At 34.3% G+C, this 16684-nt stretch overlaps 1 pseudogene; it reads left to right on the top strand.

The window, feature by feature from the left end:
* The first annotated feature begins 9761 nt into the window (after positions 1 to 9761).
* LOC120204936 lies at positions 9762 to 11546 on the top strand (annotated as a pseudogene).
* The last annotated feature ends 5138 nt before the right edge of the window (positions 11547 to 16684 follow it).

Raw genomic sequence — 16684 nt, 5'->3', positions numbered from 1 at the left:
GGGACTTCATGTAAATTCTTTTCTTTGTAATGTTTGGGGAATAATTTAGAGTACTCGTGTTTTTGTAGGGTGCTCTCGTGTTTTTTTAGCAGTTTTTCTGCTTTGTTAGGTAATAAAATGCAAATTATCCACACACAATAAAATAAATATGTGATACAAATGGACTTTAATTAATTAAGTTAAAGCCATGAATAATTGAAAAGGCAAAAAAATATAAAAAAGAGAGAAGAAAACAAAGATGTATAAGCATAACTCATTTACCCATATTTTTTTTGGAGAATACGACATTTACTACGGTGTACTTGGAATTCGTCATCTCGAGGTGACGAGTTTTCGTAAATATTATTTTTAATTGGTCCCCGCGTAGTGGGCTCCATGTAGGCCATTATTTTAATGACATTATAATGACTCATCACGCTGAGGTGATGAGTCTATCTAAAAATGTATTTTTTTTTAAAATTTTTAAAATATAAAATTTATAAATTTTAAAAAAGGGAAAAAATTAGGTTGAACTAGTCACGTCGATGTGACGAGTTTGTTCAAATTCAAAAAATAGTAGGCCTTATCTAGTCGTTGGTTAACATGCAGCAATGATCACTTGGCGAGGTGATGAGTTCGACCAACCATTTTAAATTTTAGCCGTTTATAGTCGTTGAGGGTAAGGTTATAAATAGAGGTTTGGGGTTTTGGTTTTTCACCAACTCTATATCCGAAAAAATTGCAAAAATAATCATACATTTTGTCAAAATCTCGAAAAATGGCAACCCAAGAATATATGTTGCACTTGGATAACGTCCATGTTTTATTGATCTAACGCGGGTCGAATGATGAATGGAATATTCGTAAGTGGGGGATGACAACTAGAGAGCCGCATCATTGAATGATGACATATCTGCATCAATCTGGTATATTTTCAGCCATATTTTTACGTGGCTTCAAGTTATACCCGGTGTTGATCGAGGCTCTGATCGAACATTGATGGATCGAGACACACACGTTCTATTTCCCAAGTGGTGAAACGACGATTACTTTGGAAGACATTGCTTACCAACTCGGTGTTCCGGTGAATGGAGCCCCCGCGGTGAGACAAAACATTTATGAACCCGCGACGTTGGTTTACCAAGTTTTGGGAAAATGGCCACCATTCGACGTCATGAGGGGCTATCGAGTACTATCGAGTAATGATAACATGGTTGGAGTCTGAATTCCAAGTCACGGATGAGTCTACCTAGGCAGAGGTTGTTTTTGCGTCCTGAACATTTCTTCTCCAAGTGATCAGAGAGATATTATTATCGGACAAATATAGTAATTTGGTGCACACACAATATCTGCAATACTTGGAAGACTTCGTTGTATGTCATAATACCAGTTGGGCCTCGACGATTCCTGCATTTATGTACTAGGTGCTTTGCAAGGCTGCAACTATCCAGTCGGGTCGAAAAGCTGTTGTAGGAGAGTGTCTGATACTGCTACAGTTTTGGGCTTGGTATAGCTTCCCGTTTTTTACGCCAATTACATCATCCCCAGTCGAGTTTCCACTAGTTGCAAGGTAATTGTTTAACTTCGTTTATTTAAACTTTGTTTGATTCATAAATTTAATTATTTTTTATTTGTTTATAATATTTTAGATGGCGTTATAAAATATCCGAGACGAAGTTGGCAGGTGCCACTATACGAGATATACGGATGAGGATCGACATCACCGGTCGATTAGCGATATGACATACGATATTTTTATTTTTTTTAATTTTTTTAACTTTATATATACTAACTTTGATATTTAATATTTACAATTTGCTTGGCTTTCTTATGTCGATCAGGAGATCAACCAGATATTGTCAGGGGGATTTCTTGAGGGGTCCCACTTATGTTGTGCCATGATGCCGTTGTTGCACCAATCGATTATTGAGTGGCATACCGCTAATAGAGTTATGCGACAATTTGCGTCGCACTAGCCGTGTAACACCGTATACCAGTATAACATATAGTCGGTCGATTTAAGATGCCACACGAAACCACCGGAGTGGCTGACCAACTCTTTACTCATTTCTTGTACTTTAAAACGACCATTTTTATAACATAAAAACATCCATAAAATAAAATATACTTTAAAATTTATATCTGAGAGCTCTCAAAATAAATAAATATATTTAAAAAATATAAAGACCAACTCTTAACTGACTTTACAACTCAGTACAACTGGGTTTATGAATATACATGCACTTTAAGAAACTTGATGACATACTCTTCTCTGAAACTGGACCTCGATCACTTTGATTCTCTCGAACTGAATAATATACTAACCTGCCAATGGAAAAATTCGAAGGCTGAGCTAACTAGCTTAGTGCCACACTAACAACTAGCTCATACTAAAAGTGCATCACTGAAATACATCAAGCTATTCAATCTCAAACATTAGCGAGCATCCTCGTGATACTCACTCTCTACTCTAGGGTAAACATCATGGTGCGGTTGAGGGATCTCTGCATCTTGGAGCTCACACACTCCTATAGTTTACCGAGGTTGGTTACCAAAAATCTCTACATCGATCAACCTCCTCGACTAACCCACACCTCGCGGTGTCGGACCTCGTGCCCTAGTTAGTCAATTTAAAGTGCCTCAGGCACTACCTAAGGGTATCCGGACTGTATATATACTTTCGACAACTCTAGCTTTTTTAAAGGAACTCGGGTGTCCTGGTTGTTTCCCTAGCATTCAAGTAAGGTTATTCTTATTTGATCCTACTTTATTCTCATTTCTACGTTTGAATTAATCATTATTATTGTTATCACTTGTAGTCTTATTTGGGAGTAATTAAAGTTTTTGGGAAAAACGTCACCTATCTCTAAAACATCACTTTTTTACTTCTCAACACAAAGCCTTGGTATTGATACAAGCCTTATAGTATCGATACTACCTCTAAAATTCTCTTTGCTCTAAGGCCCAAACATACCTTAGTATCGATAATGGCCTTACAGTATCAATACCCTACCTAGGGTATCGATACCCCTTACTGAAATGTCTTGAAAGAAAAAGAGAAGTATTGATTCTCCTATATAAGTATTGATACTGGGACCCTGGGTATCGATACTCTCTAGAGTACCGATACCAAAATGGCATTCTGGAATCCTGGTCTCGATGCCGAGCACCCTGGCCTCGATACCAGGCCCTTAGTATCGATACTTCTTTAAGGGGTATCGATACTGCCCTTATAACTCTTTGAATTTTTAGCCTGAAACATGAAAGTATCGATACTGTAAAAAACAATATTGATACTCAGCCTTAAACATGCCTTATTTAGCCACAAATTTGCCACCCAAACTCACTAATTTTCCTACCTTGAGGTTTCCCAATTCTTATTAAGTCTTATTTGAATCTTAAGGGTCATAAAAAAGGCTTGAAAAAATGCTTTTACTTTAAAACATAAAATCCACCATGAAAATCTACTTAACATGCTCAAACTTAACTTTCTAGTTATCTTGTATTTCTATTAACCCACTAAGGGTATGAAAGAGTTGTAACATCCCGAAATCCGGGCCAGTGACTAAAATGAGAATTTTTAAAATTTGGAGATCAATTTAGGAAAATTGAAAAGTTTAAGGATTTAATAAGAATATTTAGTGTTGGATTAAAAGATAATTATGAAAGGATTACAATGGTAATATGGTAAATTAGCTTGGAGGATATTTTATATCCCTTATTTAGGGAGATAACACGTGGGTTGGAGAGTTGTCTAGAACTCTTCTTTTTCTTCTTTCTTTCTTCTTCTCGTGTGTTCATGCTCAAGTCTCAAAGGTGAGTTTTAATTTTGATGGGTAATTCTTGAATATTTGAGTTGAGTTTTATTCCTTGAGTGTTATATAAGCTTAAGGAAAACTTATATGAGCTTAAAACACTAAGAGGAGAGAATTAGAAAGGAATTTCTATTAAGAGTTTAGAAATAAACTTTTGTTATAGAAAGGTTTTTGAAGTTCTAAGGATGAATTTGACTTGTCAAAAGGTTAATTAAGAAGTTAGAGGTGATAGAATTGAATTTAGAACACATGGAAAATTTGATGAAATTCTTTGATTCAAGAATTATGGTGAATTATGAAAGATATTGAAGTGTTATAGTGTTATAAGAAGGTTTATATATGTATAGATGAGTTTTAAGGCATAAGGAGGGGTTAATAAGTAGAATTTGAGGTCAAAGTAAGAATTTTCGGGTTCAAAATGTAATTTCTGGGTTGTGTGCATCGATGCATATTCAATGTGTATCGATGCACTCTTAAATAAATGAACATCGAATGCACTTAGTGCATCGATGCATGAGGAGTGCATCGATGCACCCCCTTAAGATTAAAACATTGAATGTATTTTGTGTATCGATGCATGGATAGTGCATCGATGCACATGTTAAGGGATGCATCGATACACTGTAGAATGTACCGATGCACTTCAAGGGAAAATAGAATTATACCTTTCTTTTGGTCTAAGAAATGATAGATTAGAATATATCAATTGGATACTGATATGTATCAATGCATGATTATATAGATATCGAGCACGAACAAGTTCCAGGATGACTATCAAGTTAAGATTCGATCAAAAGAAAGAAATTATAAAATGGGATTGAAACTTAGTGAGGCCAAGGTGAGTGCATATTAGATAGTGTATTACATTTAATGGAAATAAGACTTGTGACAAGTCTATTTCCTATAGTAAAATGCATGAATTCATTAATACGAGCATATGTTTGATATGTTACATGTGTGTTATTGATTGTTGCATGTGTTAATGATATGTGTGAATACATGTTTTTATGATACATGTTCAGTGTCCATGGTATATGTACACATGATAATATGATATAAGTTAAATTATGTAATATGATACATAACTATAAGATAAGTGAAAGAATGTATATATGATAGAGATTATGTATGAGATATATGAGAAGAGGTAGATGTGATTAGGTGAAAAAGAATACAAACATATATTAAACTATGTTATATGTGATAAATGAATGATATGAAAAGTGAGATAAACAAAGTATGGTTGATCTAGGATAATATAAGAATAGCTAAGAAGTTATATGATAAAGATGGAAGATGTGATGTAAACTGCAAGTTAAAGAAAGAATATGATATCTGTAAACATAAGATAATTCAAGGGTAAGCGAAATGATATGAATGTGTTATATGTATTGTAGGATAAAGATCAATGGAACCATATAGGAACATTAATTGAGTTACTTGATAATAAGTCATAAGGTTATATGCATAGGTAATATAAGTTATAAAATGAGAATATATAAGAATATCAAATAAGTTATGAGATAAGTTATATGACATTGATATATATACTAGATGAAAGTATACACATAAATACATGTATAAGTTTATATGTTATTTTATATGCTATGGGATATACCCATGAACATATGTGATATGATATAAGCTATGAGACATGATCTACGTGATTACATGTATATGTGATGCATGTTAACGATATGAAATAGATGTTTACACATACATTTGGTATGTGATAGAAGAGAATGATATTTGAATATGGGAAATAATATGAAAGAGAATGCCCACGTTATGTGAAAGGAGAGCTAGAGGTATAGTTGGCATGCCAAGAGTCGAGGGTTTACCTATGTTCTACGGAACATATGGACAAAATTACCTATGTATTTTGAGACATATGGACAGTATACCTATGTTCTAAGGATCATATGGACAGTTTACCTAGGTTCTTCGGGACCTATGGACAATTGCCGAGGTTCTTTATGACCTTTGGTTAGGTCGTTCGGGATAATTATACGAGCTGTGGTGATAGCATAGTTCACAACCTCAATATACTCACATATATATAGTTCTCAAAAGTGTACATGGGCTAAACAAAGAGATAACAATGAAGATAGTACTTGTGAAGTATATGCTTTTGTGATATGAACTGTATTATATGATTAATATGATGATGTGTGTATGGTTTGAATGAGTCATATGTTGATAAAAAGGTATGATTAAAGGATATAAATAATAATAATATGGATAATAGAATAAGATTAATGATGGAAATAATGTGTGATGTGTATATGTGTACATTATATTATATATAATGATTGTGTGACATCATGAAGTGATATGTTCATACATGTTTAAGCATTTAGAGTTTCCTTTATAAGTTTAATGTCTTACTAAGTCATAGAATTAGCGTGTGATTGTTTCACACGTAGGTTATAGAAGCGATAAGAGAAGCAAGACAGGTCAGCATCTCTCTTACAAAGTTTCAGATCAGAACATAGATGAATTAAATGTATTTGGTTATTTTAAATATAGTTGGCATGTACTAATTGATTGAGTTGAATATGCTCTGAATGGTTTGTAAAACAATTTGATAGTATTAATTACTGTAAAATAATTATTTTCTTAAATGGGGAAATTAAGATTTTAGTGGATTTGTAAAGAACATAGTTTTGAAAAGTCAATGTGACACCTCGGACTCGGATCCTGGTCGGATACGGGTTGGGGGTGTTACAAGAGTTGTGAGTGTGTTACATGGCCTTCTTGGTTGCTAAAACTTCTCTCAATTCAACTAGAATTCATTATTCTTTCATCTCTAGCCTTGAAATCTCTTCCACCTCTTTAACTAAACCAAAGCAAAGAAATAGATTACTACTCAAATAGAGGTTGGATTAAGCTTAAATACAACCCATATAACTCAAATCTACCAAAAAACAAGCTTAAAACACTTGATTTCTTTCAACTACTAAAAACCCATTTTCTAAATTCTTACGCAAAACCTAAGATTCGGGGCTTAAATTGAAGCTTGAGCGATGAAGGTTAAGACTCTTACCTTGGTTGACTCTAATTTGGCTTGAAATCTCAAAGGCTAACACATTTTTCTTGCTCTTTGGAAGGAAGAAGAAGAGAGAAAACAAAGAGGAAAGGGAATATATTTTTGGGGGGCTTTGTTTCATGTGGAAACCTCTAGACATAAGGGATTTTATCCTTTAAAACATGCTATGGGTAAACTACACTTTTAGTCCTTCACCTTTTTACCTTCAACTAAAGTCATTACTTGCCTTTAATTTTTGGGCCAACCTTAAGCCCAAAACTCTCATAAATTGGTCCAAACTATCTTAGGAGGTCTAATAGGCTTGACTTATGGGTCTCGGGTTGACTTAAACTACTAACTCGGGATTCGGGGTATTACAAGTCGATTCATACGCTTATGGTTGTTGACATGGACACACTCTATACAATCGATATGAGTGGAAAATATAACGACAATTGGCCGGATAGGCACACTTTCTACATCGAGCAATGGAATCAACGTGACCAATCGCTCCCCCCGCGTCAGGACATCACACCGTTGGACCTCGATTTTGACTATTCTCCCTATCTCCGAAATTACGAAGCAAATGGGAAACCATATTTGACGACGACGAAAGAGAGGGGAGAATGGTAAAATCATCAGGCCACATGCGCCAAGTCCAAGTTGAAGTCCAATAAAAAATATCTTCGTCTTCTGCTTCCGCTTCAGCATTTGCGCTGAAGAGTACTATTATACATCCCAGGCCAGTTCAGTTTCTATCCTCCATTTCATACTTCAGTCGAGACTAGATCAAATTAGGTTGGAGGTTCATGGGATGCACAACAATACACTCAAGGATCATACATTGAACATGCGGTTGCAGGTGAGTGGGATCATATCCTATATGGTCACCAAAGCCAAGTTGAAGCAGTTACGACGATGATGGTGTCAAATGTCATAAGTCAATCACCGGATTTCGAAGGTGGATCACAGAGTGTGTTAAGTACACCTCCTCGGTAAGACGACGACGACAACCACGGTCTACGACCCTGATGTACTCAACGAGTCCAGTGGCATTATTATTTGACAACTCATCGTCATCGTCAAGAACTTAGAAGACATAGATAAACTCTTTGTAATTTTCATGTAAACAATTATTTCTTGCAATTATTTATTTTGTAAAATAATAAATTCATTTTTCTTTTAATTTTATTTTTTAAAAATTTTACCTAGTCGAACTCGTCAAGTGCCTGTTGCTGCCCGTCTGCTCGTTGACTCGACTACTATTTTTGAGTTTGAACGAAGTCGTCATGTCGACGTGGTATCGGATTCTGTTATGTCATTGGTTCTGAACATTACTCGGGAGATCCCTAAGATAGTAGTTGAGTCCGAAGACGTAAAAACGGAAGAAGAAAACGGGAAGAAGGCAGAAAAGGTTATTCAAGCTCTCCTGTTTTCACTCTTTGGGGATGTCAAATTAGGAGAAAACGGGAAGGTTTTGATAACTGTTGATGGGAATGTAGCTCATCTTGATAAACAGAGCGGGGATGTCGAGAGCGAAAACGAAGGTCTGAAGGAGAGAGTAAAGACGGCTTTTCGATGAATTCAAAATGCAGTAAAACCAATCCCTCTCTCAGCATCATAGTTTTTACCTCCGGTATCTTCTGTTTTACTGTTTCATCTTTTAATGTACTTGAATTTGAGTATAAATTTTGGATTCATAAAATTGCACACGTAAGTTGTTTTCCATGCTTATTACCAAACAATAAATCCTAGTTTTTACTGCTTAGCACGGTAGCTGCCATGTATGTTAGCTTTGTTTCTATTCTTCTTTCATTTGATCATCAATTTTTATCCTGCGTTCTTTGGTTAGAAAATTGATTTTCTTTTTCTGAGTTAGTTCACTTGAAGAAACAAAGCGAGATGAGGTGTTAGATCTCTGAAGTTTAAATATCGAGACTCTGAATGTAATAAATTGAGTTGAGAAAGTTACTCTCATAATAAAACTATGTAGTATCTGATTCGACTAATCGACTATGTATCGGGTATTGAACGATATAGGTCTATGGTCCAAACATGATGTGAAGAACCAAGGAACCATGAAAACCCCATTGCACAGGAACTGATCTAACAATTGCTTCAGGTTCACCCCGGTCCACGGCTCTTCACCTAGTTAAATGGAATGATATTTGTTAATCAACAAGTAATGGAGGCTTGGGCATCAAGAAACTTGAGCCGTGTAATATAGCTTTTTTGATGATGTTGAGCTTCATTGGCAACGGAAAATTTGGATGGATTTTTTGGAGACAAACGAGTTGATTTTAATTTTTTTTATATAATTATCAATATCTGATTTATTAGTCGATTAATCTAAATCGAATATTATAAAGGTCTATTATGAGATTGTCTTACCAATCTAATTTTTATCTCATTAGATCAATTGATTGTTGATAGATATTAATTAAACATTCATTTCATCAAAAAAATATTTTTTGTGTTACGATCTAAATTATTAATTATAGATAAATTATAGTCCATATACGTATTAAATAATATTTTATATCCAAATAAATTAACATTCATTTTTAATTAATATAAATTTTAAATATATATTAAAAAAATAGTTTTGTATTACTTATGCAATTAACTGTTTTATTAAGTATTATTATTTATCATATTATTTAATTGAATCTTCTTTTATAAATACTGAAGGAAAAAACAAAGGTCAAAGCAGGGGCACCGTTATTGTTGGTTTATAAGATGTAACAATGTTCCCCCCTGCTTCCCGCCTGAAAAATAAGAGACCCCCCAAAAAAGCCGAAATTGATTCGTTAATGGAAGAAGAGGCGGAATCGGGAAGGAAAATGGATAAAGCTCCGTGCTTTCATTGATTTCCATGACCCCTTAATTCAATTCAAACTCAGAAACCCCGAAAAAAATGCGTAGTAGAGAAAGTTCCAATGGGAAAAAATCCGTCCTCATTCATCCGTTCCTCCAGTCGGAAACGGCGTTCGAAACATAAGAAGGACGCTCAATCGCCAGCGCTGCTAACCATCGGAGCTGTCGCTTCGTCTTCAACTCTGCCTCCGAGCTCGGCCAATTCTAATGGCGGTGTTGTGGGGCTGGCGGCGAAGGCGAAGAAGAAGGCGACCGGAGCAAGGCTATGGATGAGGTTCGACGTGAAGGGGGCTTCGGAATTGGTGGAATACGATAAGAGTACGATTATTCAAAAAGCTTCTCTTCCTGCTAGAGATTTGAGGATTATTGGCCCTATCTTCTCTCAGTCCTCTACCATTATTGGTATGTTTAAAACTTAACATGTTTGTTTCCAGTTGATTTTAGTATTGATCATTGAAAATATAACCGAACACAAACACTTGTAAAAGTAATTGAACAAATACAAACACAACTTTCAAGCTCGATTCATTTACACCCCAAGATTAAGATTGCTTCTAAAGATATCATCGTCTTGAAACGGAGACTAAATTTTCATAATTTCCAATCTATTTTGCACCTTGACATATTTCATGATCTTGATAAATAGCATCAAACTATTGTGAATAACTGTATGCTTTTTCTTGTCTTCATTTTTATTATCTTGAAATAGTTAAGAAATTTCCTGAGATTATTTTTGTATCTTTTTCCAGCCAGGGAGAAAGCGATGGTTGTCAATTTAGAGTTTGTGAAGGCTACAGTCACAGCTTCTGAAGTTCTTATACTGGACCCTCTCCAACAGGAAGTTCTTCAATTTGTGGATCAACTAATAAAACAATTTCCTAAAAAAAGTGCTCTCAAGACAACAATAGATGCAAGTGAAAGTGGAATGCGTGTTCCGACACACGTTCCGGAACCGATGGAGGGCTTGTGGTGCGAGCTTCCATTCGAGTTTCAGGTTCTCAAGATAGCGTTAGAGGTCGTCTGCTCACATCTGGACTGAAAGGTGGCGGACCTCGAAACGGATTCTTATCCGGTGTTGGACGAATTGGCTCGAAACGTCAGCACCAAGAACCTCGAGTATGTGCGGAGTGTTAAAAGCAACCTCACTCATCTTCTTGCTCGTGTACAATAGGTAACTTTTATGCCTGTTGTTTTGCTCATGTGTTGAATGAATAAGCAGTATATGATTCTTCAAAGATGTAACTTATTGATGCACATAACAATGCCAGGTGAGGGATGACATTGAGCACCTACCGGATGACAATGAAGATATGGCGCATTTGTATTTGACAAGAAAACAGGTTCACAATCTGCAATTGGAGGCTCTGTTGAGAGACGAATTCCCAAACACCAGCTGTAACCATCCACCCCGTCTACCTCGGCTCGGCTCGGCTCGAATAGGAGTGTAAGTTTGATCAGCCACTATTTCGACGACAACAACGTCGAGGATTTGGAGATGTTGCTCGAGGCTTATTTCGTGCGGTTGGATCGGATGCGTAACAAGATATTATCGGTGAGTAATTTTGCATCTTGTTTCGCCCCATTGACTTGATTTCCGAGTATCGTTCCGTTCGTTTCGATCCACAGGTTCAATTGACATTGACAATATTTTCATTTGCCCCGAGTATTGGAACTTTGGTATCAGGGTGGTTTGGTATGAACATCCCTTGTACATTGTATAAAATGGATGGGATATTCGAAATCTTTGTTGCAGGTATTACAGGGGGGAGTTCGTTGATTTTCTTTATTATCTTTGGATATGCCAGATGGACAAAGCTGATTGGTTCTTAAAGTTATCGTCATTATCAACCATCACTATATTACTTATTTATGGACCCCCCCAATAATAGGATGCCATTGGCTAGATCTATGTAATTGTAAGGTATCCATTTTTGCATACTTAGATTATTTTAATTTAAATATTAATCAGATAAATTTTTTCTCTCCCTTCATTTAAAATTTAAATACTTAATCGATTATTATTCTTTCGATGTATAACAATTTAACCCCTCATTTGATTTTGTTGTATCTCTTACGATTTTTTTTCGCAAACCACGCCTTCGTTGCCAATCATTCGTGTATCAAGGCCTCTGGGTTTCTAGAAGCATGCAGAGAATCAGTCTTTCGAATAGCTATAGTCCCTTGATCTAATCGTTGTTAATCTTATCATTGATAAAAATATATTATATGATTGTAAGGTCTATTCAGTTGGCCGACCTACAAATAACAATCATCATCCTAAATTTGATACCAACATTAAAGTTTCGTATATAAATCATAATGTAAAATTAAAGCAATGACTCTCTCTCTTTGAATCGACCTCTCACTTTCAGTTTCTCATTGTTCGTTTTCTTCGGCTCATCATTTTCCATCTCTTTTATAAAACAATCGGCTACTACTCTTCATTCAAATAAGAATGAATAAATCGTCTACAAATTTAATTTTTCGCATCTATAGATCTTAATTTTATCTTAGTTGTAATAAGATATTTTAAGGCACAAATATTTTTTAGTGCATTTTAAGTCGTCAATGATTTTTTTGGGTAAGCATAGAGCAACAACAACAACAACAACAACAACAAAACCCTATTCCCATATGCAATGGGATAAGGGGGAGGTAGGGTAGTAGGCTGTCCCCCAACGCCAGGTTGAGAGCAGCTTCCGTGGAAGACCTCCGGCCAGTCAAAAAATTAATAATAAAGATAAAATGTAATGCATGCTTAAATAAATAAATAAAATACGTAGTTGAACAATCTTCATATGCAGTCCTCATATGCACGTCTTTAGTGGGAAGTAATCCCTGCAAATAAACCCCTGCATAAAAATATCTGCATATAGACAGAAACATAAGACCCGACCAAAAATATAAAGATGAAACATGATGAGCAGTATACACAGAATTCAACGATAGCAGGCTTCGAGAAGGGATAAAGTTAAATGGGTTAAAACCTAAACTAAGGGAACACTACTCCGCTACCTTAGTTCTAGGCCTTCATAAATTCCAATGACAGAAGCGTATAAAAAGTATAATTAATGAAATTACTACAAAGGCATTAAAAGAAGACTAAGATGATACACCCAATGGATGTGACTCGCCCTACTCGGCTACCCTGGTCTTAAGTCGCCATAATTTCCTATCAGAGGTCATGTCCTCAGTAAGGGCTAAATCCTTCAAATAAGATCTCAAGCAGTCTTCCCATTTCCGCCTTGGTCGACCTCTCCTTCTGGTACCGTACTGTAATCGACTCTACCCTCCTAACCGCATCCGATGGTTGTCGTCTTTGGACATGCCCAAACCACCGTAGTCTTCCCTCTCTCAATTTTTCGGATACAGGCACCACCCCCAAGGACATCCTAATAGCAGAGTTTGGTGTCATGTCCCACAGAGTCCGACTACATACCCATCGAAGCATTCTCATTTTTGCGGCCTCCATCTTCCTTACGTGATCCTTCTTGATAGCCCAACATTCTGATCCATACATCAACGTTGATCTTATTGCCATTCTATAAAATTTTCCCTTAAGTTTTATAGGTACCTTCTTGTCACACAAAACTCCAGTAGCAGCCCTCCACTTTAGCCATCTCGCCTTTTTACGGTGTGAAACGTCTTCATCTACACCCCCATCTTTACGTATCATAGACCCTAGGTACTTGAAACAATATTTTGAGGGGAGAACGTGTCCTTCTAAGCATATATCTACATCTTCATCGTTTTGGTTCCCACTGAAGTTTGAACATAAATACTCTGTCTTTTCAATATTGATCCTTGGACCTTTTTCTTCCAAAGCTGTTTTCCAGGTAGACAGTCTATTATTCAGCTTAGTTTTTGTTTCAGCCACTAAGACAATGTCGTCAGCGAAAAGCATACACCATGGAACACCGTCTGGTGTCGCACAATAGATGTCGTCCATAATCAAAGCGAAGATATAAGGGCTAAGAGCCGACCCTTGGTGGAGTCCGATTTCCACCGGGAATGCATCAGTGTCACCAACTGTAGTCCTGACGTAGGTAGTAGATCTACAGTACATATCACGAATCGTGCGGATATAAACAGTAGATCTACAGTACATATCACACAGATATTAAAATTATACCTTAAATTGACTTTTTAATGTCTAAAAGTTGTTTTGGTTAAAAATTTGTGTTTAATATTTTCTCTGTTACATTTTTAGGTGTTTACTATTAAAAAAATTAAATGACACATGTCACATTTAGATTTTTTTTATTTTTTTAAGTAAATATTATTTAAAAATATTTTAAAAAACGAGACGTGACACTTAACAGTTCTTTTTAATGGTAGACACTTAAAAATGTAACGGGGAAAATATTAAGCATCTATTTTTAATAAAAAATTCTTTAGATAATAAAATTCAATTTGAGATATATTGCGAAATGAGTAAACTAGGGTAAGAGGGACGCCTTTGGCTCTGCAATATCAGATCTAGATTAGTTGATCAATAAATTTGATACAAGTGATTATGTTAAAAAAAAATACCTCAAAGTGTATTAAGCTTTAAAAAAACGCGTACATTCTATATGATTGCTCTCAGCATTCATGCTTTTATAATTGTATAATAGTTAGGGTCGCTGATGATCACCCGCTTCTTGTTTGTTTGACTATTTATGTGAAATTAATTGCTACAAAATTTTTGTGATTTTTAAGGTTGTTGAATCAAAATAAGGTCTCCCCCTTGATTTAGGGTTGTTTTATATCTTCTTATCGTAGGTACCTCCCTCAATAATAATCAAATACGTAATTCATCTAAAAGAAGCTTATTCAGATGTGATCGTCAAGTATAAGAAATTTATAAGTATTCGAATCCGACATTTATGATAAATGTAAATATCTTTTTTAGGAATGCCAATGAGTCTAATTGGGTCGGGTTTTTTATCTACCTAATTCGACTAAAAAATATATATATGCTCTACCAGAATTTGACCTGACGTAATATTATTTACATGACTCAACTTGACCTGAAAAATATATATCCTCCATTCCGCTTCGTTCTAATCCAAAATTTTAGAGTATAAATCTAACTTGACTTGGCTTGATCCGATATAAAATAATTACTTAATTAAAAAAATAATAACATTTTAAAGAAATTACTTTATTAACCTCGGTTGGGTCGGGTCGGAGTTTTTCACCTTCCACCCGACCTCACTCCCTTAGAAAACCCTATTTGACCCGATCAAAACTTATATTATTTTAAAAAAAAAATCCATCCCTATCGAATTGGGACAGATTGAAACCTATTAATTTCAAGTTAAATTGTCATCCTAATCTTTCTATTTAATAAAAGAAATTAATATATTTAAAATGATAAATGAAATTCACATAATTATTTGATATATTAATATTATTTTTGAAATTAAATTATTATTATTTTGATTGCTTTTAGGTATCTTATAACTAATTAATTTAGACCGACTCCCATCATCAACATATTTCATAATAAAAATAAAAATATAAATATAAATAATATGTGGGGCGGAGGATATTGGCTACCAAAGTTTTATATAATGTATTAAAAAGTAAAGGTGTTCAAAATCGGGTACCACCTTTTCAAGTATTCGGTTATTTGGGTAGTATATTTATCGGTCTGTGGTTCAATCTATTAAGTTCGAATATTCTTAATTTTTGGGTCGAGTGTACCCCGTTCATATATATATATATATATATATTATTTTTTAATTTAAATTCTTTTTTTAAAAATAACATAGGAAATACATAAAAATTTAGAAGTTCATAATACACATTCTACACACAAAAATCAGTGACTTGAAGTTAGTTTTAAGGATATATATATATATATTGTTTGTGTGTATTAAAGTTTATTTTCAGAAGAAAACACTAAAAATATCAATATCGATCATGATTTTTTTGAATCTCATATTGATAAATTAATAAAAACTTCTTCGAAAAATTTAAAACATAGAAGTACATAACACAAATATAAGAAAATTTTCGGTGCATCAATTTCATTTTAAGGTTAATATATATATATATATATATATATATATATTAAAACTATCGGGTCAGGTACCTGGTTATAAAAAAATTCGACCCAGACTCAGTTCAACTACCTAAAAAAATTATAGGTCGGGTAGTTGGCTCGGTCGAATAATATTTTTTTAGAGAATTATCATATTTTTTTAGGTTCAGGTCGGAGGATCAACAGGTCGAATCAACTAATTCATGTATTTTTGAACACCCCTACTAAAAAATAGCGTTGGATGATATATAAAAAGAAAAGTACAAAGTAATAGAAAATAATCTAAACTATACTATTAGTATTTTAATTATCACTTTTATTTTGTTCCAATCATTCATTTTCTTTAAAATATTATACTTAACATTACGTTTTGATTTTATTTTGATCATTTACTGTTAAAAATTTATTAGAATTACTGACATGATAGTTTTCAATAATATTTTATTTTAAGTTATTATACATTGGCTTCCTTAAACACTAAATCTATGACGTCTTTTGCGTCTACTATCTTTCATTAAAGTATGATCTCTTTCATGTTGAATTTGCATCTTCTATGACGTGGACGCGTCACATTAGCATTTTCATCCATTTATTTTGATGAGTCTAATAATTTCTTTAACCTAAAATGAAATATTAGGGGTTAATGTGATAAAAAAAGAATAAAGGATAAAGTGATTATTTTATCAAATGTTAAGAGTATTCTTAGTCATTATGCCATATTCTTAAGATGAACTATGCTTCTAATCACTAAACTTTCACTTTATTTTTGTTTTGGTTACTCAACTTTCAAAGTTTTTATTGTATAACCCAACTTTCAAAATTTATTTATTTTATCACTCAATCATTAGTTGTGTAACACTAACAGACGTACTAACACGTTGCATTTTGGGCAGACTTGTTTATTAAATTAACTTAACATTTAACTTGTCATCTTTCCTATGATCGATATCTTCT

This window comes from Hibiscus syriacus, unplaced genomic scaffold, assembly GCF_006381635.1.
Source record: "Hibiscus syriacus cultivar Baekdansim isolate YM2019G1 unplaced genomic scaffold, ASM638163v2 tig00011761_pilon, whole genome shotgun sequence".
NCBI lineage: Eukaryota > Viridiplantae > Streptophyta > Magnoliopsida > Malvales > Malvaceae > Hibiscus > Hibiscus syriacus.
This window is presented reverse-complemented; position numbering and strand designations above follow the sequence as displayed.